Raw genomic sequence first — 23,315 nt, forward strand, 5'->3', positions numbered from 1 at the left:
CGGTAGGGGCGATTCCCCCCCGCCCCCCCGCCCCCAAGGCCTGTGTAGGCACGCTCCCTGCCCCCTCCTTCACTGCCTGTTGTCGACCTCATCACCAATTACGACAAATGAGCGGGACCACTGTCAGCACAAATTAACAGTATTTATGCTGTGATGAGCTTCTTGTGATGACAGTAACTACTAAAAACAAAAAAGTCAAGACCCCCCCCCTCACCAGTTTTACTTCAAGTGACCGCCCCTTCTAAAACGAGGGGCTAGATCCGCCACTGATTAAGGCTTCACATAAAAATAGTTTTGCATTGCTGCAATGCAACCTGCACGGGAGCAGTCACGGGCTGCAGGTAATCACATTTTCACTTTTTTTTTTGTAAATGAGACTATGTGTAGTAAAAAATGGGCAGCCGTCTTATTTACATGTTCCCTTTTTGTCAGCGTTCTTTAACGCTATCCTCCCGAACTTTAAGAATTAGCCAACACCATCCAGCCCAAACCGAAGTTTTATAGAAAGTAGATGTTCGTCTGTTATAGCACTGCGATTTATTCATAATATAAGTGCCTTGCTGGCGAAAAATATGCCTACTAGTTATGAAAAACTTTAACATAATGAATGGTCTCATTTACATATTGGAAACATGCCCTGAAGAATTGCAACTGAAATGATGTGCAATTTTTGTGAAATTCTGTGCAGTTTGTCACACAAGTGACCAATCCACCACTATTTTAAAGGTAACCTAAAGACGTAAATATGATCAACAGTTAGTTGACATTGTCATGCCCATATGCAATGTATGTGTCTTTACAGATAAAGCAACATGTAGTGTCCTTTCGTTTGCTATGTGTGTGTTCCAGATGTTTGTGCAACAGCTGTCAAACAGTTAAAGTTTTAAAAAAAAACAGACCCTGTAATTCCTCATCATTGTCTTTTAAAACCAGCTTTTAAGAGCTGACATTTCGCCCCTGCACACAAAGCTGGGAAGCCTTTTATACATCAGTGCAGTTTAATAGAGAAAAACGTCATCATTTATGACACCTAAATCTGTGTCCAAGAACCCACCAACGCGTGCAAGCCTGTAAGTGTTTTGCATGCACTTTAGCGAACAATAAATGCTTTGTTATTGAGTTTTTTGTTTACTCCATGAAGATGACTACCAATATGTTGTCATTTTTTATTTGCATGTCTATTGATTGATTGAATTTAACTCTCCAAAGCAACCCTGGACTATATATGAGGGATGCTGCAGATGTTTACTGTTGAATTTTAGTTTGGTGTTGCGTAGTGTGCCCTTAAATTAAAGCGCATGAATGTTTTGCTTTGTGACTCCATAAAAGAATCCTTTGCGTACGTATCATCTAATGCAGCAAGGACGGCGATAAGTAAGCTTTTGCGCCCTTCAGAAGTACTGGAGAGCTCAAGAAACAAAAATGCACTGTGTTGTGGCGGCTGCATTTAAGTGCTGTCTGGCTGGCTATTCTTAAAGATGACTCCCACGCACTCTGTGGCTCATTCGTGTTATTAACAGTTTGTAGGCGACTGCTTGTTGCAGAAGATATCATTATCCCCCATCACAGTGCTTAAAATATCCCTTGATAGGAGGGGGGGGGACATGCTCTCACAGGCTCATATATACAGTAGTTGTTGCAGGGACAATCGCAGTGTAGTCAAGCCAATTGTCTCTAAAAGGGAAGAAATGCTTATGAATTTTGTACAAAGAAATATATTATTCAGAGTGTATTCTGGGCATTTCCAATCAAGCACTAAAAAAATGAAGACTTTGGCAACAATTTTTGAAAAATAACTTGGGATGTAAAGGGCTAAAGATATGCAAGCTCGAAAGAAATAACTCTAGCTGCAATGCAGAACATTCATTTACTCACTGCACTGACAACCTCAGGTACGACAATGCTATATTTTATTTTTGCATACACTTGCCTATAAAAGACGTGAGAATTGTGCTCCTTCAGTATTACACCAGACTCGCCTTGCACTACTAAAGAAATGAAAATTTACTGGTAACGTAGACCAAGGTGAGCCTTCATTAATTCACAAGCAGGTAGCCTCACGCTCAGTTGCCTCATAAAACAGTATGCTATGGCATCATAGGCATGCGCACAGGGGGGAAGGGGGGGCGGCCGCCCCCCCTAATCACCTAAGAGGGGGGGGGCGCATATCTGCCCCGTACATTGACCCTTCTAGTCGCCTAAGAGGGGGGGGGGGCACAAAATCTGCCCCATACATTGACTTAGTAGGATGGGGGGGCACTGCGATGAACCTTTGCCCCCCCTGATGGGGAACCCTCCACACGCCTAGGTATGGCATACTGTTTCAGCACTTCTGCCAAGAAGCTTAGTCGAATAAGGTGGTGACCCATTGTGTGTATCATCTCAAGGAAATGCATGCAGGAGTACAACGATACACGTTTTCCTGTTTTGCTCACACCATACCAACCTAATAATCATAGTTGAATCAATATTCGGAAAACTGATGGCTCAGAATTTCCCTGCACGAGGCTCTACTGCCAAACAAATCAACTCCAACACTTTTCAAATGGGTGCTGTAGTGCTACGGTTGACCTGCCGAGGGCAGGTCCAGACCCCCGTCAAAAATGCAGGGGGAGCCGGCCTCCCAAGCCTAACCTGACTTCAACTCCTTCCATCATAGCTGTGCAAACACCTAGCTCACACCTAATGTGGACTTATTGTAATTCAATACAAGACAAATTAGATTATCATTTTAAAAACTCTGGACATAATTATAATGAAACCAGCATGACGTAATAATACAAAAAAGACAGAAGACACACGAGCACAATCACATTTATTGATCATTACATTTCAAGCATCTACAGTTTATCATGAACAATGATATTTAATACAACAGAAGTTCACTTAGCAGCTCCTCTTTAAATGTAGCTGCCACATGCATGACTATAGCTCAGCAAAAAAGTTGGAGTGCACTCAGTCGACTCACTCAGCAAATATATATTCTGTTCTGAGGGCTCACTCGGACTCAGACTCACCAAAATTTTCCTCAACCGGACTCACTGGACTCAGTTTTACTCAGCTGGACTCAGACTCAGACTCACGGCTTGACTTTAGCCTGAGTGAGCCTGAGTGAGTCGACTCAGGAGTCCATAAGCGTAAAACTACCTTTTTTTAGATGTTGGTGTCAATGCTATTTAATGCCAATATCTCACATAATCGGTGCTCTACGATACGCCTTTTGATCTTATACCTTCAAATACAAGCTATCATTAATCCAGTAAGGACATTTTTATGAAATACCCGACTCGTATGAGATATTTTTATCAAGAACTTTCAGTGAAGAGTTTGCGGGGGGGAGGTCATGGCACCCCTCCCAATTCACGTCTCTGACCAATAAATATTGACGTGGCACATGAACGTGAGTGCGTTGACATATGTGCAAATAGATTTGAGTACAAACGTAAGCCAATATAAGGCTGATAGTAATGCTGAAGATGAGTAGATAGGACCATAGGTCGGCAATGAAAGGTGGAGCTCACTCAGACTCACTCAAGAAATATATTTTGCGCTGAGGGCTCACTCAGACTCAGACTCGCCAATATTTTCCTCAACCTGACTCACTCGGACTCAGAATCACCAAAAATTTCCTCAACGGGACCCACACGGACTCAAACTCGCCCAAATATTCCTCACCCATACTCACTCAGACTCAGATCATGGGCCGATCTGAGTCTGAGTGAGTCGACTCATGAGTGAGTTTGCTGACCTATGTGCATGACACCAATTGCAATAACACATACCACAGTCAATGGGCACACCTTGGAAAACTCTAGTCGTACACAGAGATTAAAATATCGTTGGGTTAAGCACTACCACCATGACACGATGTTCTTCCTGTATAAGAAGGAAATATAGTAAACTTCAAACTTCAAGTATTTTTTATACTACTGCCTCAAGTTAACTAGTCATATTTGTACCAACATTTTGTGATTTACCACACAATCAAGGCATTTTAGGTCTGAGACCAAGCTAATTGTTACAATATTGTCATAAAAACATATGAAAGGAAAGGTGGTACAATTAAGCGACTGCTTGTTCAGCTTGAACAAGGAACAGTGAACACTCCTATTTGCCAACTGCTTGTGCTGCCCTTTAGACCATTTATTTTCAAAGTACATGCCTATTTAATTACTCTGTTGTTCTCTTTAGAAGTCACAGCCTGCACCAGCTGGTAAAAAAAGCATAGCGAGGGGTGACATAGTTGTTGCCGCTTACTTTGTACAGGCTTAACAGGTCAAAAACAGATGTCCAAAGTCCTCAACTATGACATTGTGAGTTGTGCTTTTCACAACAAAGCCATGCATGTGGTCATCAAAATAGTTTGTCTCACGGTACGAAGTGAAAAAAAAAATATTTTTGGTCACAAGCCACAATCAACGTGACCTGGGCAAAGTGTGGAAGGTCATCATCTGCTATAAATACAGGTAGCACACAACCGACACTGATTTTTCTTTCGCACACTGTGATAGATGTCGCACTGTGCATATTTTTCACAGGCATGTCAAGCTCCTGCAGTCTGTCTTTCCAAAGATCCGGCAATGAGTTTACGTCTATTCTTACTGTGCCTATGGCAGCCACAGATTCTAACGGTTGGGTTAATGAGTATACATAAGCTTCATCTGATGTCGTCGGCTCAGGGTTCCACAAATGCTCTTAAAGTTACGAGTTTTCCTTGCAATGGACTTGAAAAATTTATGCTTTGCCTAAAGTGCATACAGGAGAGCCTGCACAAAGGACCGTACAAAAGAAGATGCCTCGGATAATGAATCATGAAGTGCATTTTTGGTATAACGTTTACATTTGGAAAAGTTTCCCTAAAAGCAGTGTAAAAATCATCGAGTACTTGCAATTGTGCAGCTGCACTACTGCACACATGAGGTGCTTGTTCTGATTATGAAATCCTCTTCATGCCACTTCTCACCAATATGTTCTGTCTTTGCCAAACAAAAACGGCAGATAGGCCCTGATGAAAGGCATTCACGAAAATCACCTATCTTATGGCTAGACAACTTATCTCCATCACCGATCAAAAAAATCTCGGCACATATAACGAAGGGACCCTTTAACAAACTGTCCATCTATCTCAAGTCCATGAGATTCTAGCTGCTGAAGGTCCTCAAGCAGTGACTGAATAATCTTGTGCAAGGTGAATTTTGCTACAGTGGCAGTTTTCACAAGAAGAACAAGATATTTGCTGTCAACTTTTGAGCGAAATTGGGGTGGGAATTTAGAGCTGTCAGATAACCAGCCAGGACTTTATGCTTTTCACGTTTGCTTCCAATTGGATTGTAGAGTTCAAACTCATCAAAGTAAAGTTACGATCTAATCGACACATTACTAATCGACCGCTATCAAGGAAAGCCGGCAGCGCGACACCAGTCTTAGAGGCCATGCAAACACTCGCGCGACCGAAATCCAATTTCGATTTCGAAGGCCATGCATTGGCGCTGTGGTCGCGGTGGTTGCGTGGGGCGCGCATGCGCGTTGTGTGCGTTGTTTGGCGCCTTTTCGTCATGTTTTCGTTCCCGCTCTGCCAGCTGTGCCGCTCTGCCTGGCTCAGCGCCTATTTCGAACCCATGCGTGCGCGTTTTGGAAGTTATGGCAGGATGCGTTTGCCTCGTCGTGCTGAAGGATGGCCAGCGGAAAAATGTTTCACTCCCTAACGGTGCCTACGGCGAACTGATGGATGCTCTCGCTTCCTTAACCAACATACATGACAAGACCTTGGTAAGTTTTAATCAAACTTTCGTTTCTTGCTTAGTGCCGATAAGTCGTGAGATGTACTACACGCATACATAACTGTTCTGGCGCGTACTGCCACTGTGGCGTGCAAAGTGATTCAGGCTCTTTGGTAATGGTTTTTGAAGTTTAAAGAGACTATATATATATATATATATATATATATATATATATATATATATATATATATATATATATATATATATATATATATTATCAAAGCCCTAAAGAAAAAAATTAAGAAAAATGCTTCCGTAGCGCGGAATCGAACCAGCGACCACTCGTTCCGCAGAGCGGGGGGAGGGGAGGAGGGAGGGGAGGAGGAGAGGGGGAGAGAGGAGAGGCCTGCTGCTGGCACGAGACGAGCCGAGCATGTGCAGTGGGGGTGTGGACGGCGGCCGACGCCGCAGGTGCGACTAAGAAATGCTCCGCATTTAAAATGCATCGTTCAGCGGAATCATCTTGGTTGAGAATGACTTCATGGACCATACCTGCTTCGTAGTTCAACTGTATCTGCTGTGTCTAGCGTCTATACGCATGATAGAAACAGGTACTGCTCACGTGTAATAATAAGAATTTATTGTAAAAAATACAAACAGCAATAAAAGCAATGCTCAGCACTGAAGGAAGCGATAAACGTGCCATCCGATGTGCTTTTCGGACAAATATATCCTGGTGCTTAACGAAAACCTTTAATCTTTTCTATGTGGTACTTCAGCAGCTTCCCGCCAGCGAAAAAACCTGGGAAACAACTGGCTATTTCTGATCGTACTGTGCACAAGACGAAGTTTTGAGCATACCCAGTTGGGTATGTGAGGACCCTAATATAGTACATCGTCAAGCACAAAATAAGGGCTTTCTCTAGAACTGTGCCAACCGAAAGTTTCAAATTATCTTGCACTTGATCGCAGTAGAACGCCTTGTTGTCGTACTCTCTCCGAATTCCGGGGTCAGGCGATAGGCGGGCTGCTGGCATGCCATCCTGAGGAAAGAAAAATAAAAGCAAGAGGACACATTCGACGTTATGTTCTTAGATCACCTGCTCTTTTCTCCCATCACACAAAGGTAAACGGTTGTTCTCATTCTGTTATACAACTTGTCGAATTTTGTTTAAATAGATAGCGTCACAGAAGTTAGAAATTAGAAGAGTGTTTTGAGAAGCTGCTAATGAAGCTTTCTTACAGCATTTTAACCATAAACTTACCACAGTTATGAGAGAAAGCTTAGAATCATTTCCTCAGAAATACTCATCGATCTAAAGGAAATACATGCGGGCATTGCACACCTGACCGAGTATGACTTTGACTTTGTTGAGCTTCTCCATGAAACTTCCTGTTTTTCTTAGAAGTGAAGCTCTGTTTCGAATGTCGGCTGCAAGTGAAAGCCACAGCACAGTTGCAATATGATAATAATCACGTACAAGGAAAGCAGTTTTACAATAGACTCACGATTCATTCGTTGAGTAAATAAAATGGCAGGCAAATTGGCTTGAAGTTTGGTTTAACCCTTTCAAACACTACCTATGAAGAACTGTCTGAAAAAACGTGAAATTGATACATCGTTGTTCCAAGGCGCTCGATATTCTATTACAACAAAAATAATGTCATAATACAGTAATATATGTGTGTTATAGTAATTGATTCTAATTAATTTGAAATTAAACATCTCTTTATTCTGAAGTCATTCATGCTCTGTTTTTGTATAAATAAAACAAAATTTCAGGCTAGAAATATGGTGCGAATTCCTTTCCGGTTATGTGCGTGTTGAGCAAAGAAAAATTATAATTTTGTCGTGTATCGCGAGAAGCGGCACTTCGAACGACTCGTCGAGCATAGTAGTGCCTTCAGCAAAGTCGTCATATGCAACAGTACACTGCAAAATTAAGTTAAATAAAGGCAAATTTATTATGAAGGAGGTTCAATTCATACACAGCTCAGTGTATCTTGCTCTTTCGTAGCCCCTAGTCGATACAAATAACAAAAACAAGTGGTGTACACAATTGTGTACAGAGCGTCTCAAAGGGTTAAGAACTTCACGTGTTTTTTTAAACTGGATGTCTCCGTCTCAACAAACCTTTTTTTTTTCAATTTTTGTATTGTTTAAATGCACAATTGCAGAATAATGCAAACGAATTTTCTTGAATACGAGATGAATGCTGGTCACGGCGAATGTTTGCGTGGTAGCAACCAATGCATAATTAAATATGATTCGCTGCGGCAGGTCAATACTGTGAAACCTCGGTGATATGATCAGAGCTCATACGAATTTCGGGGTGATACGAATATTTCGTTGGTCCCGGCCAAGGCCCATTGGCCTGCAGTGTAAAGGAGTTCGGTTGTTGCGAACCGATTTTCACCCAGCGACGTTTGATACGAATGTACGCTACCACCCAGGTACGAAGAGGTGCTGTCCGCGCTGTCGTGGAAGACGCGCCAAGCACGTGCGAGCGCGGGGAACGCAAGCGTGGGCATGCGCGCCGCACCGCCAAATCGTCAGAGTCACGGTGTAAGAAAAGCACTTTTCTTACGGTCAGACTACACCTTCGGAAACGCGTCACGGCCTCCGAGATTGTGTGCGCGAATCTTTGAGGCTCTTATGTGCCTTTGTGTTTAGATTAGAGAGGACGTTAGCGCCATGCTTTTTATTTTAACGCGTCGACGCGGGCTGCTGTCGATGCACTGTGTTTACACGTGCCTGCCTCGTGCATTAGACATCCTATGAAAGGTGGACGAGGACTGAAAGAAGGCGAGGACGGTATCGGCGAAGGAGTCAGGCCTCACAACGTCAACATGTGCAGCCGTTGAGGTCGCACTTGTGCGGGCACGGCCGTAAATTTCCCAGAAAACATCCCCAGCACCTCCGTGATAACAAAAATCGTAACACAGGACCATGGTTCTGTAATTTTGTGGCCTTGATCCATCGCCTCAAAGCGCTTCTTTTCTTACTTTCGCTGCAGTACTCCGCTGTTATGCAAAAAGGCATACTAAAAGTTGGAAGGTGCTACTGCTGTCGCGGGTCACAATGCACCTGGTTCATTAATTAAATACGCGCGTACGGGCCGTATATTTACCAGTGCTGGTATGATTGCCGACATCTAAAAACTTAACAGACAATCGGTAAGGGTTCTTCCTGATGTTGCTGCGGGCATGAAAAACAATAAATGAAAATGTCCGCCAGCTTTCTTTTGTCGCATGCTCATTTTCCATGCTTTTTGGTGATACGAATTTCGGATGATACGAATATTTTTGGTGGTCCCGTGAGATTCGTATCACCGAGGTTTCACTGTAGTCTGCTGTGGTGGCGATATTTAGATGAGAGCGAAACGCAAACAAAAAAAAATTACAGCATACCACGGGTGTATGATGAAGAGTTTGGGCGAAGCTCCTGAAGCAGTCATGGTTACACCGTGAAATGGTCAGTGGTTTCGCCCAGCAGTAATCAAAGCGATACGCCGCTTTGATTTCTGCACGCCATCTAGCGTGCAGGGTGCCGCTGCTTTTTCTTTTTTTTTCTTCTTTTTTTCTTTTTTTTCTTTTTTAGCACACATATTGCACACATCTTTATGAGACAGCGCCATCTAGTATATCGTCACCCAACTGCACTTTGCATGCATCTCTATGGGACAGCGCCATCTATTGAATGATACGGGAGACGCCGCATGATACGGGGACACGCCGCATGGAGCGACGACCGACCAGGTGATGCTATAAGGAGCTTCGCCCCTAAAAAAAAGCGCTAAAGGAATTCAAGTAGAAAACAGCGCTACGAGACGGGACAAAGAAAGGGCACAAACACGACGCTGACTATCAACCAAATCTGCTTTTATTCCACCAGTCCGCATATAGAGAAGCACCGGCAAAAGTTTCTTGAATGTTGCGATTCTGTTAGCCCCGCCACGGTGGTCTAGTGGCTATGGCACTCGGCTGCTGACCCGAAGGTCGCGGGATCGAATCCCGGCCGCGGCGGCTGCATTTTCGATGGAGGCGAAAATGTTTGAGGCCCGTGTACTTAGCTTTAGGTGCACGTTAAAGAACCCCAGGTGGTCGAAATTTCCGGAGCCCTCCACTACGGCGTCTCTCATAATCATAGTGTGGTTTTGGGACGTTAAACCCCAGATATTATTATTATTGTTGCGATTCTGTTGTGTACAAGATTCCTCTTTCCTGCGGGCGTTACTATGTTGGTCAAACTGGCCGGTGTGCTAATGACTGCTTGCGCGAGCACGCGAACAAGGTCTCTAAACAAGCAAAAGACAGTCAACTGTCCATTCATTGCAATGAATGCGGCTGCCAGCCATCTTTTAAAGATTCGAGTTTCCTATCAAAGTACTATGACGAACGTGCGCGTCTCGATTCTGAAGCGTATCACATTTGTAAAGGCGGCGAGGCATGTGCTAGCCTCCCCTCGATTTCACTGCTTCCGAAGGAGATAACATTTCTGTCGACTTAAAAAATTTTCTTGCCCTTGCTCAGGCTGACCGGGTTTTTTCTGCTTTTTAATTATGCTTTCTTTAGTCATGGTGGAGTATAAATATGCGGACTGGTGGAATAAAAGCACATTTGGTTGATAGGCAGCGCCGTGTTTGTGCCCTTTCTTTGTCCCGTCTCGTAGCGCTGTTTTCTACTTGAAGTCATGCACCAACCAGCCCAAATTCGTACCCTACCGCTAAAAGAACGATCGTATGCTCAGTTGCTGCATTGTAAACAACACCATGGTCGGTGCTGCTGCTTTTGCTGCTGGAGATCCTGCAAGGTGTGAGCTCCTAGCCAGTTGCTCGATGAAACTGCGCCTGGCTCTTGTCACGCAAGGTTTTGTCATCTGCATACGTATTCAAATTCTTGAGAGCAGCACTATAGCAGTGCGCTCGCGGTCCGTCACGTGGCCTCTTTTCAAATTTCGCGGGCTTTCTTTACAACGCGGAAAAAATAACACCGTGAGACGTATCGTACAGGAAACAATTCAGTCCGTGGTTTCTAAAAGTGCTCCTCAGTGGCCATATTTTGGGTTGTCAGCCAGTAATAAAAAGTTAATTATTTAAAAATAATTAACTAATTAGTTTAGTGGAAAATAAAAAATAGCCTGAGTATCTATAGGCTAGTGCGAGAAGGATGCGTTTGGTCCAATTTGCCTCTGAAGTGCCTTTCATTTTCAAAGTCTTGGCTCAAGTTATGTGGGACAACCTGTATATGACGCATCGATTTTACCTTGATCGAGGGCTGCAGTTCCCACATGCGCTACAGCGGATGCATGACGAACGATGTACTACTTGCGCACACTTGACTTGGCACTGCATAAGATCAATGGGCAAATGCGATCAGAAACTATAGTAATCAGTGGAGGGGCACAGTAAAAAAGTCACAGTTTCACCGCAAGGGCGAAGCAATGAATGCGATAGCAAGAAAAGCAGCCCGTGATGGATGCGCTGCTACGCTGCAGAAACATCTACCCCCCGGCAGCAACTACCGCGCGAGTAGACAGCGAAAGGGCAAGGTTCTCCCTGCGCAAATATTAGAAGCGAGCGAGCTTGCCGACGACTTTTAAATGTGCCCGTTGCGCTCCTCGTCCCATCTCGCTGGTAATGAAGAAACGCTTATAAGCGCCTGCCGTTTGTGAGTCCTGCCAGCAGTAAAGGGTGTGTATATAACGCTCGCCGTTAGCTACCTGAAGGATCTGCGCTTTGTGGCGTAGTGGTTAGCGCCACGCGCTGCGGAACGAGAGGTCGTTGTTTCGATTGCGTGCTTCGGGAGCATTTTTCTGAAATATTTTTCTTTGGGACTTCTATATATATACCTACTATACATATGCGGTGCATGACGGCGGCGGCAAAAACCAGGCGAGACTGCCCATATAATTGATATCACAATAATACGTACGTGTATTCACGAGCATGAATGAGGGTGGCATAAAGAATTGTTAGGAATTAGGCAGAAAAACCCGTTTTAAGGACTAGCTATTCAGAAAGTCAAATTGCGAAGTTTGACGTCCTGAAAACAAGACACATGCCAACAGGTGCGCCGCACAAATTCCAAGTTAGCGCCGAAATAACTTCATCGCCAAGATTTTTGTTTGTTTGATTTCTGCCGAAATTCTAACACGAGTATTTTTGCATCCTCCTACCGTTAGATTACGGCGTGTTCAGACACAGAGTTAAATCCCGCAGCCCCTCACTGAACAATACAATGCCATCGCAACTATGTCATAGCGGCTCGTTATGATGCCGTGTTATTATCAAACATTGCGCCTACACTATTCGAGAACAATGAACAAAACGCAAAGAGCCACTGGAAGAGTCGTATATATGAGCGCTTGTTCCTATGAAACTGTACTAACGTCATCGGTACTTGTAAGTTCAGTTTTATTTACGTTTTGACTATGGAAAAAAATTTCCGCTTCTTAGAGGTAAAAGAAATGTAAATGCGAAGTGGAACGACCTACCATCCAATCAGGTCCTAACATCATTCAACTGCTAGCAAGAATGTGCTTCCCTTTGAAGCAGAAAATCAACGCGCGATTCAAAATTACACTTACGTTACACAGCTTGTCAAACATAGCTTTTTACACAGCTTGTCAAACAACACGAAGAGATTACATGGGTGACACCTGTCAAGAGCGACGAAGGCGCCTGAGCTGTATGAGAGTTCACAATAAATGCGACCAGCACGATGACAAGATAAGTGCGTGCGTACTCGTATAGTTCCTTCAAAAGCCGTCAAGAGTCTAAAGAATATTCTGACAGTTCAATATCGTCCTTCATATATATCAGCGCAAGCATGGAACAATGTGAACGCTAACAGCGCGAACATATTGTCACGTGGTCGTGAGGTCGACGAACACAGCAGTCGGCGTTTGTAGGATGAAACTGTTTATTTGGCCGAAATTGTGGCCGGAAAATGAGAACTAGAACTACAGCAATGCACGCTGTACAATGATAGCGGCGAACAAGGCGTCGTCCGTCGATCAACTGAGAAGCGGTGAAGCGCGTCGGCATTTAAACATGTGCCGTCGAATATTCCATCGTTATCGCTGGCTGTCGTGCAAATTCTAGAATAAACTCGAGTATGCGCGGCTTGCGCGCAATCTTAACAAAACGATCTACAATGATCGCGAAGGTTCTCGAACAACGAGGCGCGGTTCGCGCTGAGCGTTGCTGGCAGTCTTTGTGGCCGAAAACCGAATACAGAAAAAGTGATAAAGAAACGCACGTGGCAATGCCCACCTCTGAAAAAGCATCGTCCCGATGCTTAAAACAGAACAGGCCAATGCATGCAACAATAAAAAAGAATAAAGCAACAAAGTACAATAAACAATAAGCACAAGAAAGAAAGCACAATAATAAAGCAAAATGACTGTCCTCAGATTCGCTAACGTGCGTAATATGGTTTGAGGCGCACGACATGGACGACTTCAGGTCGTGCACGGCGCCGCTGAGAGTTCGTAATGCCATCAGGGACAACCTCGTAGTCGAGTGCGCCGAGGCGTCGAAGTACCCTGTACGGTCCATAGTATCGTCGAAGAAGCTTCTCACTGAGTCCCCGTCGGCGTATTGGCGTCCATACCCATACACGGTCACCGGGTTGGTATTCCATGTGGCGTCGTCGAAGGTTGTAGCGGCGGCTGTCAGTCGTCTGCTGGTTCTTGATCCGTAGGCGGGCGAGCTGTCGTGCTTCTTCGGCGCGCTGTAAGTAAGCGGTGGCGTCGAGATTTTCTTCGTCAGTGATGTTGGGTAGCATGGCGTCGAGCGTCGTCGCCGGGCTTCTTCCGTAGACCAACTTGTACGGCGTCATCTGCGTCGTTTCTTGGACGGCCATGTTGTAAGCGAAGGTCACGCACGGAAGGATGGCGTCCCACGTCTTGTGCTCAACGTCGACGTACATGGCCAGCATGTCGGCGATGGTCTTATTTAGACGCTTGGTGAGGCCATTGGTCTGTGGGTGGTAGGCGGTGGTGCGGCGGTGGCTCGTCTCGCTGTATTTGAATATCGCCTGAGTTAGGTCCGCCGTAAAGGCGGTACCTCTGTCTGTTATGAGGACCTCTGGGGCGCCATGACGCAAGACGATGTGCTCCACGAAGAACTTGGCTACCTCGGCGGCACTGCCTTTGGGCAAGGCCTTTGTCTTGGCGTAACGGGTGAGGTAGTCAGTTGCTACGACGATCCACTTGTTGCCGGAAGTCGACGTCGGGAACGGCCCCGGTAGGTCCATCCCGATTTGCTGGAACGGCCGGTGAGGTGGTTCGATTGGCTGCAGAAGCCCCGCTGGCCTAGTCGGCGGTGTCTTCCGTCGCTGGCAATCTCGGCAAGTCTTAACGTAGTGGGCGACGTCGGCAGGAAGGCGTGGCCAGTAGTATTTTTCCTGTATCCTCGCGAGCGTGCGGGAAAAGCCGAGGTGGCCCGCCGCCGGGTCGTCGTGCAGGGCCTGCAGAACCTCTGGTCGCAGTGCCGAAGGTACAACGATGAGGTAGTCGGCCCGGGCCGGAGAGAAGTTCTTCTTTACGAGGACGTCGTTTTTCAAGAGAAATGACGCCAATCCCCGCCTGAATACTTTGGGAACAACGGTGGTCCTGCCCTTGAGGTATTCCACAAGGCCCCTGAGTTCCGGGTCGGCTTGCTGTCGTTCAGCGAAGTCGTCGGCACTTATGGTTCCCAAGAAGCAGTCATCATCTTGGTCGTCCTGCGGCGGTGCGTCGACGGGGGCACGAGACAAGCAGTCGGCGTCGGAGTGTTTTCTTCCGGACTTGTAAATGACTGTAACGTCGAAATCTTGAAGTCTTAGGCTCCACCGTGCGAGGCGACCTGAAGGGTCCTTCAAGTTGACTAGCCAACACAAGGCGTGGTGGTCGCTCACAACTTTGAAGGGCCGGCCGTAGATGTAGGGGCGAAACTTTGATGTAGCCCAGATGATGGCCAGACACTCCTTTTCTGTTGTGGAATAGTTGATTTCTGCCTTTGATAGCGACCGGCTAGCATAACTGATGACCCTTTCCAATCCGTCGGTCTTCTGCACAAGGACGGCGCCGAGTCCTACGCTGCTTGCGTCGGTGTGGATTTCCGTATCGGCGTGCTCGTCGAAATGCGCAAGTATCCGAGGCGTCTGCAGGCGTCGTTTCAATTCTTGAAATGCCTGAATTTGCGACGTTTCCCACCTGAATTCGACGTCGGCCTTCGTGAGTTGCGTCAGTGGCTCGGCGATCCGTGAAAATTCCTTGACGAAACGTCTGTAATAGGCGCACAAGCCGACAAAACGGCGTACGGCCTTCTTGTCGGTGGGCGTCGGGAAGTCAGCGATGGCAGCTGTTTTCCGCGGGTCCCGGCGAACACCATCCTTGCTGATCACATGACCCAAGAACAAGAGCTTCTCGTACGCGAAGCGGCACTTTTCCGGCTTCAAAGTGAGTCCGGAGGTCTTGATTGCTTGAAGTACAGCTTCAAGACGCCGAAGGTGTTCGTCGAAGTTTGAGGAAAACACAACGACGTCGTCCAAGTACACGAGGCACGTCTGCCACTTCAAGCCGGCTAGTACTGTATCCATAACCCGTTGAAAAGTCGCAGGTGCCGAGCAAAGACCAAAAGGCATGACCTTGAACTCAAACAGGCCGTCTGGCGTTATAAAGGCAGTCTTTTCTCGGTCTCTCTCGTCGACTTCTATTTGCCAGTAACCGGTCTTGAGGTCCATCGACGAAAAGTACTTTGCGTTGTGTAATCGATCCAGGGTGTCGTCAATCCGGGGAAGGGGATACACGTCCTTCTTCGTGACTTTCTTCAGGCGACGATAATCGACGCAAAAACGGAGAGTCCCATCCTTCTTCTTCACTAGCACCACGGGGGATGCCCACGGACTCTTCGACGGCTGAATGATGTCGTCGCGTAGCATTTCGTCGACCTGTTTCTTCACGGCGTCCCGTTCCCGCGTCGAAACCCGGTAGGGACTCTGACGGAGTGGTCGAGCATTTTCTTCTGTTATAATGCGGTGCTTAGCAAGGGGCGTTTGTCGGACCCGCGATGACGACGAGAAACAGTCCTTGTTTTTCTGTAGAAGGCATCGAAGCTCTTGCTGCTGGCGAGCGGGAAGATTTGGGTTTACGTCGAAGGGTGGCTCAGCTGTTGGGGTAGTCGTCGTAGCTTCGTCGTAATCCGAAAAGGCAAATGCATCGCTGACGGCCAAGATTCCTTCGATGTATGCAATCATCGTGCCCCTGCTCAGGTGTCTGTATTCTTGGCTGAAGTCCGTTAGCATCACGCTTCCTTTTCCTTCGTGCAACCGAGCAATGCCCCTTGCAACGCAGATGTCACGGTCTAGTAGCAAACGCTGATCGCTCTCGATGACACCTTCGATGTCTCCAGCTTTTTCGGTGCTGACGGGAATTATGACGCTGGAGCGAGGCGGGATGGTAACTTGATCCTCGAGCACGTTCAGGGCATGGTGACATGGATTCGTATCCGGCGGGGTCGTTTTGTCCGACGATAGGGTTATCGACTTGGTTCTTAAGTCAATGACGGCGCCATGATGGTTTAAGAAATTCATGCCAACTATGACGTCCCTGGAGCAGTGTTGCAAGATTACGAAACTCGCAGGATACGTGCGATTATTGATTGTTACTCTTGGTGTGCAGACTCCAGACGGCGTTATTAGATGGGCTCCAGCGGTACGGATTTCGGGGCATTCCCAAGCAGTCTTAACTTTCTTCAACTTCGTGGCGAAAGGCCCACTGATGACGCAATAGTCGGCTCCAGTGTCGACGAGAGCGGTGACGTTGTGGCCGTCAATGAGAACGTCGAGGTCGCTAGTTCGTCGTCTTGCGTTGCGGTTGGGTCGCGGCGTCGGCTCACGGCTGCGTCGTTTTGTTCCGCTGCTTCGACGTGGCGTCGTCAGGTCTTCCTCAGGCCGTGAAGTTTCGACGTTAGGGCTTCGTTCGGTCGTCGGCGGCGGAGGATCTTCGGTAGTTCGTCGTACAGCAACCGCACCTCCATCAATTGCTGCCCTTAGTTTCCCGGATACGGGCTAGGCGACCGGCCCCGATTTGGGCCAGTGTATTGCCGGCGGTGCGGTGACATGTAGCGGCCCGGCGAAGGCGAGCGGGAAGGTCGTCGTTCTTGCCACTGTGTTCCGGTGAGGTAGTCGTCGATGTCGCGAGGCCGTTCGCCTGGCTGTGGGCGCGGCGCGTTGACGGCGAATCCTCGAAGCCCCATCTGTCTGTACTGACAGCGGCGGTACGTGTGGCCGGCCTCCCCGCAGTGGTAGCAGAGCGGGCGGTTGTCAGGGGCGCGCCAAACGTCGGTCTTCCTTAGCGTGTATCGCTGGCCGGCTGGTGGGCGGTATGACGTCGGTGGCGGCGGCGGTGGTGCCTGACGGCGGGACTGCTGGGGCGGCGCAGCGTCTTGACGTGGGCGAGGAGGGGGGGCGTTGCGTCGGGTTGCAGCAGCGTAGTTCATGGCTTGCGGCTGGGGCAATGGTGGTTCAAGGTTGCCCAGCGACTGCTGGATTTCTGATCGAACGACCTCTGCGATCGAGTCCACTTGAGGCTGTGGTGAGGGTAATAGCTTGCGCAGTTCCTCCCGAACGATCGCTCGGATCGTTTCGCGCAGGTCGTCGGAGGCGAGGGCATGAACACCTGGGCTGTCTTCAATCGTACGGCGATTGTACTGGCGGGTTCGTATTTCCATCGTCTTCTCAATCGTCGTCGCTTCTGAGACGAATTCTTGGACTGTCGAAGGTGGGTTCCGCATCAGACCAGCGAAGAGCTCTTTCTTTACCCCTCGCATGAGGAAGCGGACTTTCTTGTCCTCGGGCATGGCAGGGTCAGCGTGGCGAAATAGCCGGGTCATTTCCTCTGCAAAGATGGCCACGCTTTCATTTGGAAGTTGGACCCGTGTCTCCAGCAAGGCTGCGGCCCTTTCCTTTCGGACGACGCTTGTGAACGTCTCCAGGAAAGCGCTGCGAAAGGCGTCCCAGGTTCGAAGAGTGGACTCCCGATTCTCGAACCAGGTCCTTGCTGCATCTTCCAGGTAAAAGTAGACGTGGCGCAGCTTGTCCTCGGAGTCCCAGTTGTTGAACGCTGAGACCCTTTCGAAGGTCTCGAGCCAGGTTTCCGGATCTTCGAATGATGACCCGCGGAAAGTTGGCGGCTCCTTGGGCTGCCGGAGAAGTATCGGCGCAGGCTGCACGGGGTCGGTCATCGTCGCTGCGGTGGGTGTTGGGAACTGGGGCTGCCTGGTGTTTTCGGGAAGGAGCCCGTACTCTGGCTGCAGTCCCTTCTGCCTGCGGCTTGTTCGACGATCCGGGTTTTCTTTGCCGTCGTCCTCCTCGCGGCTTGGGCTTGGGTCAGCGCTTCGCGGGGACGTCCGGGTCATGGAAGAAGCAGCACCTCCACCAGATGTCACGTGGTTGTGACGTCGACGAACACAGCAGTTGGCGTTTGTAGGATGAAACTGTTTATTTGGCCGAACTTGTGGCCGGAAAATGAGAACTAGAACTACAGCAATGCACGCTGTACAATGATAGCGGCGATCAGGGCGTCGTCCGTCGATCAACTGAGAAGCAGTGAAGCGCGTCGGCATTTAAACATGTGCCGTCGAATATTCCATCGTTATCGCTGGCTGTCGTGCAAATTCTAGAATAAACTCGAGTATGCGCGTCTTGCGCGCAATCTTAACAAAACGATCTACAATGATCGCGAAGGTTCTCGAACAACGAGGCGCGGTTCGCGCTGAACGTTGCTGACAGTCTTTGTGGCCGAAAACCGAATACAGCAAAAGTGATAAAGAAACGCACGTGGCAATATATGTGAAGAAAGAACTCACCCATGCGGGCATGATGCGCCGCGCTGTGTCCACAGTAACGGCTCATTCACACTGGAGAATCCGCCGGCCACAGCAACCGGAATTCTTGTGCCACCGAAATTCCGCATTTTTCACACTACTTACCAAGCACAGTGCCAAAATTTTGACGCCTAGTTGTCATCGTTCTTTCGCGCGAAGGAACGCTGGCATCGACGCGCTCTGCGTTGTGTTCGCGTTTCGTTATGGCGAAGCGCATAAACAGGAGTAGGGTCGTCAAACTGCTGGGCCTGCTGGAAAGCAACTTTCTGGCGATGTCTGACGAGGAGAAACATGCATTCGCCGAACAAGAAACAACGCAAGCAGTTGTGGTTGGTTCGCCCTGATTTGCAAGACGCGAGAAGCTTGGTCGAGCCGAGATAATGCTACCCGTTCAGCGAGATCGCGATTGTGTATTCCAGAGACGCTAATCGCGACAACACTTGACAGTTGTCGAGAACTGCAGGATGATTACGAAAGGCTTCGCTGTCGGTACGGGCTTCGACGACTGCATATCACAAGCACGCTACCATTTTTTGAATGTTGGACTCGCGTTCCGATTGGTTCGCGGTGAGGGAGTCCGGCGGCAGCTGCCGCAAAAATCGGTCCTCGACCGATCGGTGCGGAAAGGGCTTTTCCAGTGGATCTCGCTGCCGCCGAAGCGGATTCCGCGCGCTCTCGCCGCCAAATGTCTCAGTGTGAACGTGCCATAAGCGCACCAGCTAGACTGAAATGGCCCGAAGGCGTCGTGTAATCCTGCGTCAACAGCTTACGTGTAGCCATCGCACGTGCAAGGGGATGTCGCTATGTCCTTGTAACACCCCCTTAATATTGAGATAAGTGTACTTTTACATAGCGGCCGAGTACCGGCTCACACGGCACGCTCAACGAACCACAGTAACCTATCAAACATTCGCCGCTAACGTGGAATGCGCAAAAACTATTCCATCTCGCGCCTTAAACCCAGCCCCCTTCCCTTCGCACAATATCTTCGAACTCTCGCTTTTACCTCCTTCTTTTCTCTGCGCAAAAAACAGGAGAAGCGCAGTATACAACGGAGAGCGTAGCGGCCTCTAGTCTCTTTCACGCACGCTGGGTAGAGTGTGTAGTTAACTCCATGCCTATACCTCCGCGCATGCATTGCTCGTATTTGCGGCTGACGCTGCCTGCGTATGCGTATACACTTACGCTCGCGGCGACAAGTTACAACAGGCAGGAGCTGTAGCGAGGATTCTCTTTACGTGGGCCATATCCACGCGCGTCTAATAATGCAGGCCGTCTATAAGGCGGCGGTGAAGGGTGCACGTTTTTTATATACACTAGTCACGGCTGACTCCTTTCCTAAGGCCTACTATTCGCACCTAAAACGAAAACCAGGGGGCGCTGCGAAGTTAGGCAACACTGGCACAGATGACGACGGTAAGGAGGTCCGTGTGCGGATTGTTGCTGCTGGAAATACTGTGTTTACTTCAAATATGGTAAACCAACAAGCCCAGTCTGCCATTCTTACATGTGTTTACTAGATTGCGACATAAAAACGCGGTGTTTTGTCGAATGTGAGAGTGTGCTTATTGCCGAGTACCTCATTTTGGTTTTCGCGGAGGGCAAGATGGATGATAAAAAAGGATGGTTGATCCCTCCGTCATAGGAATCGGAATAACACGAAAGTAAAGCGTGCCCTTACAGAAGTAACTGAATGTTTACTGTACATCGATATAAGAGAGCTTCGACAATGCATATTGATGTCTGGCAGCTATAGCACCATTTACCATGGAAGCAACCACTTTGATGATTGGTGGTACATCTCCATCCCGACGACTAGCGTCCATGTTACATGATTACACAAAACCTTGTGGTAGCTTTAGTAGTTAACGGTGAAAATGTAATCAGAGAACGAGCTGTGATAGCCAGAAGAGCGTCGCATATTGGACACAGAACTTGGTCGCCATCCCGCGGCATGTTAAAATGTGATTCAACACCACGGCCGGACTAGAGGGAAGCGCGAAGCGCGTCGTGCCGCCCCCCCCCCCCCCGCCCATGCCGCGATTTTTCTCGGGGTGAGCGCGTGAGCGGGGAACGCGGTGTAACAGCCAGGTGAGGCAGGCGCGCGTCGCCGAGCTATTTTAGGGGCGAAGCTCCTTAAGGCGGCACCCGTTCGTCCCTCGTAGTCGTAGTAGTGCGTAACCAGTCGTAACGCTATTACCAGATCTTGACCTCCAAGGTGGTGCCGGTGGGAGATTTTTCCTGTGCGTTGTTGAACAATGAAAAATTCGCAGCGTGCGCGTTAACTAAAAGCCGAATCCTTCTGTCTCTCATTCCCCATTAGCAGCCATTGGCATGTTCCAGTAGGAAACGTTAGTAGAAGTGTAAGTGTTAGCTAAAAGCCGACTTCTTCTGTCTCTCATTCCCATTAGCAGCCATTGTTTACCTCCAAGGTAGTGCCTGGTGAGATTTCTCCTGTGCGTGATTAAACAATAAAAATTTTGTTCAAAACGCCGTTGATTGATGAAATAAACCAACGAAAGACGCCAGATGTTTTCTAAAAGCAAAACGAAAGAACGCCAGATGTTTCTAAAGCAAAACGAAAAGACGCCAGCTGCTTAACGAAAGACGCCAGATGTTTTCTAAAGCAATGGTTTTCTAAACAATGAAAATTCACAGCGTACATGTAAAACTAAAGTGAGCTGCAAGTCGTCATAACTCATCGAACCTTTAGTATAAACGCGCCCGATCTCACGTCGGTGATGATGTACTGGGCAGAATTCACGGAAGATTCACGGTTTACCGATGAACCTCCGCAGCTTCGCCCACTCATCATCATTCACTCCGTGGATATGCTGTGATTTTTTTGGTTTGGATTAGCGTGATGCTATGAGCGAGGCCGTCGCTTTTACGACGCTTGAGCTAGCATCGCGACCCCGCGGTGTGTTAAGGCATTGACAAAATTGAACTTCTATTGAAAATGCGCTGAATAGGACGGACATGTAACGCGTTGCAGGTGATAATCGCGGAGGTCACAGTAATCTAATGACGAATTACTTTACCGCTGCCAGAGGGCAACACCACCCCACCGACCGGAAGAGTGGTAGATATAAAAGGCGCATTTGTAAAGCCTCGAAAGTCTGTGACCGTGGCGCAGTGCATAGCGTGCCCGGCATCTTTTGTTGCGGACCGAGCGGTCGTGGGTTCGATGCCCGTTGCCGGAACATTTTTTCTTTGCCATCTGATCGTGTAAATTTTTTGACGTCATTTCCGTGAGGCAAATACATCACTGAAATCTTGGTGGACCCCGGCATAAAACACTTTCGTGTTATGTTGGTACACTGTTCGTGTAAACGACTAGCATGAATTCGGACGCACAAGAAATCCCAGTGCGGCTGTGAAGTGTTATTGTTGAGCCTGTGATCTCCGATGGCGAATCCTGCACTGCTGGCTTTTTAGCGAAGTGCAAATGCATATCCGTTCTCATATACTGCTAGGTAATTGCAGCTGTGCAGTCACGGGCCGTGTCAATCTGCAAGGCAGACAAACTGTTCGGCAGTGTTTTGAAGGTGGGTGGGCCAACGCACTCGGTAGTTGCCGGTGGGTATCGCTTATCGAATGGTGATTGCCTAGAGCATTACGGTGACACGTCAGTATTTTGTGGCGACTTTGTCAGCCGGTTACTTCGTCGTGTCCTTGTATAAGTGTGTTCAAATCGAAAGAATGAGGCGGTGATGGTACACAGAGCGAAATAAGGCTTCATGTAGAAGAACAGGCGGAGAGAAACAATTACTCGTACTACTAACTGGTGAAGAAATGATTGCAGGAAACTTGTTCAAGATTTTTTGCAATGCGTAGAGCCCTATTGATTTGTCTGTATCTTCGTGCGTGTGTCTGCTGATCCGCATATATGAGCGGAAATTGTGGTGCCAGCAAATTCTGCTTCCTGGCTGCTACAGCAATGTATCATTATAGGTAGCTGTAAATTGGCCCTTTTCTAGCTTCCTGAACCCTACGATGAGACATCAGGCAGGCTATACCAACGTTACTAGATTAGGTTGGGCTATACCGCCTACGCGTGCCCACAAATCAAGGAAATCGAGCGCCCAACATCTGAAGAGCAAGGCTCCAAGCTACTATACTTCATAATATAGCAAGCATCTCAGGCCTACCTTGACGCCACGCAGCAAGCATGCTGACATCAACACTACGAAGATTTCGATTTTGTCCGCCGCTGTGGCACAGCGGTTAAGGTGCTTGAATGCTGACCCGAAAGACGCAGGCTCGATCCCAGTTGTGGCTGTCGCATTTCGATGGGGGTGAAATGCTAGATGTACGCGTACTGCGCAATTTCAGAATCCCAGCTGGTCGAGATTATCCGGAGCCCTCCACTACGGCGTCTTTAGCTTGTGTCGCTTCGTGACGTTCCCATAAACCAATTCCGATTCATTCCAGCTGTGTTGTCCTAGGATTCGTTGATGTCGTTCGAAGAGTGTAACAAACTTTTAGCACAGCGGTGTATTGTTCCTGAAGCGCCAAGAACAAACAACCATCGTAGGAGTAACTTTGCCGAAGCGGAGGTTGGGTATTTACGCCGTTCTTCGCCGTTCACTCAGTAAACGCAACCTTTTCAAGAGATAATATCCCATTCTCCTCGCCACGCACAGCGAAACGCAGAAAAACTGCTTCGCAACGCGTTTTTTTCTTCGCTGACGACGAATCCTTCCGCCAAAACTGCTAC

Source organism: Rhipicephalus sanguineus, chromosome 8 (genome assembly GCF_013339695.2).
Source record: "Rhipicephalus sanguineus isolate Rsan-2018 chromosome 8, BIME_Rsan_1.4, whole genome shotgun sequence".
Lineage (NCBI taxonomy): Eukaryota > Metazoa > Arthropoda > Arachnida > Ixodida > Ixodidae > Rhipicephalus > Rhipicephalus sanguineus.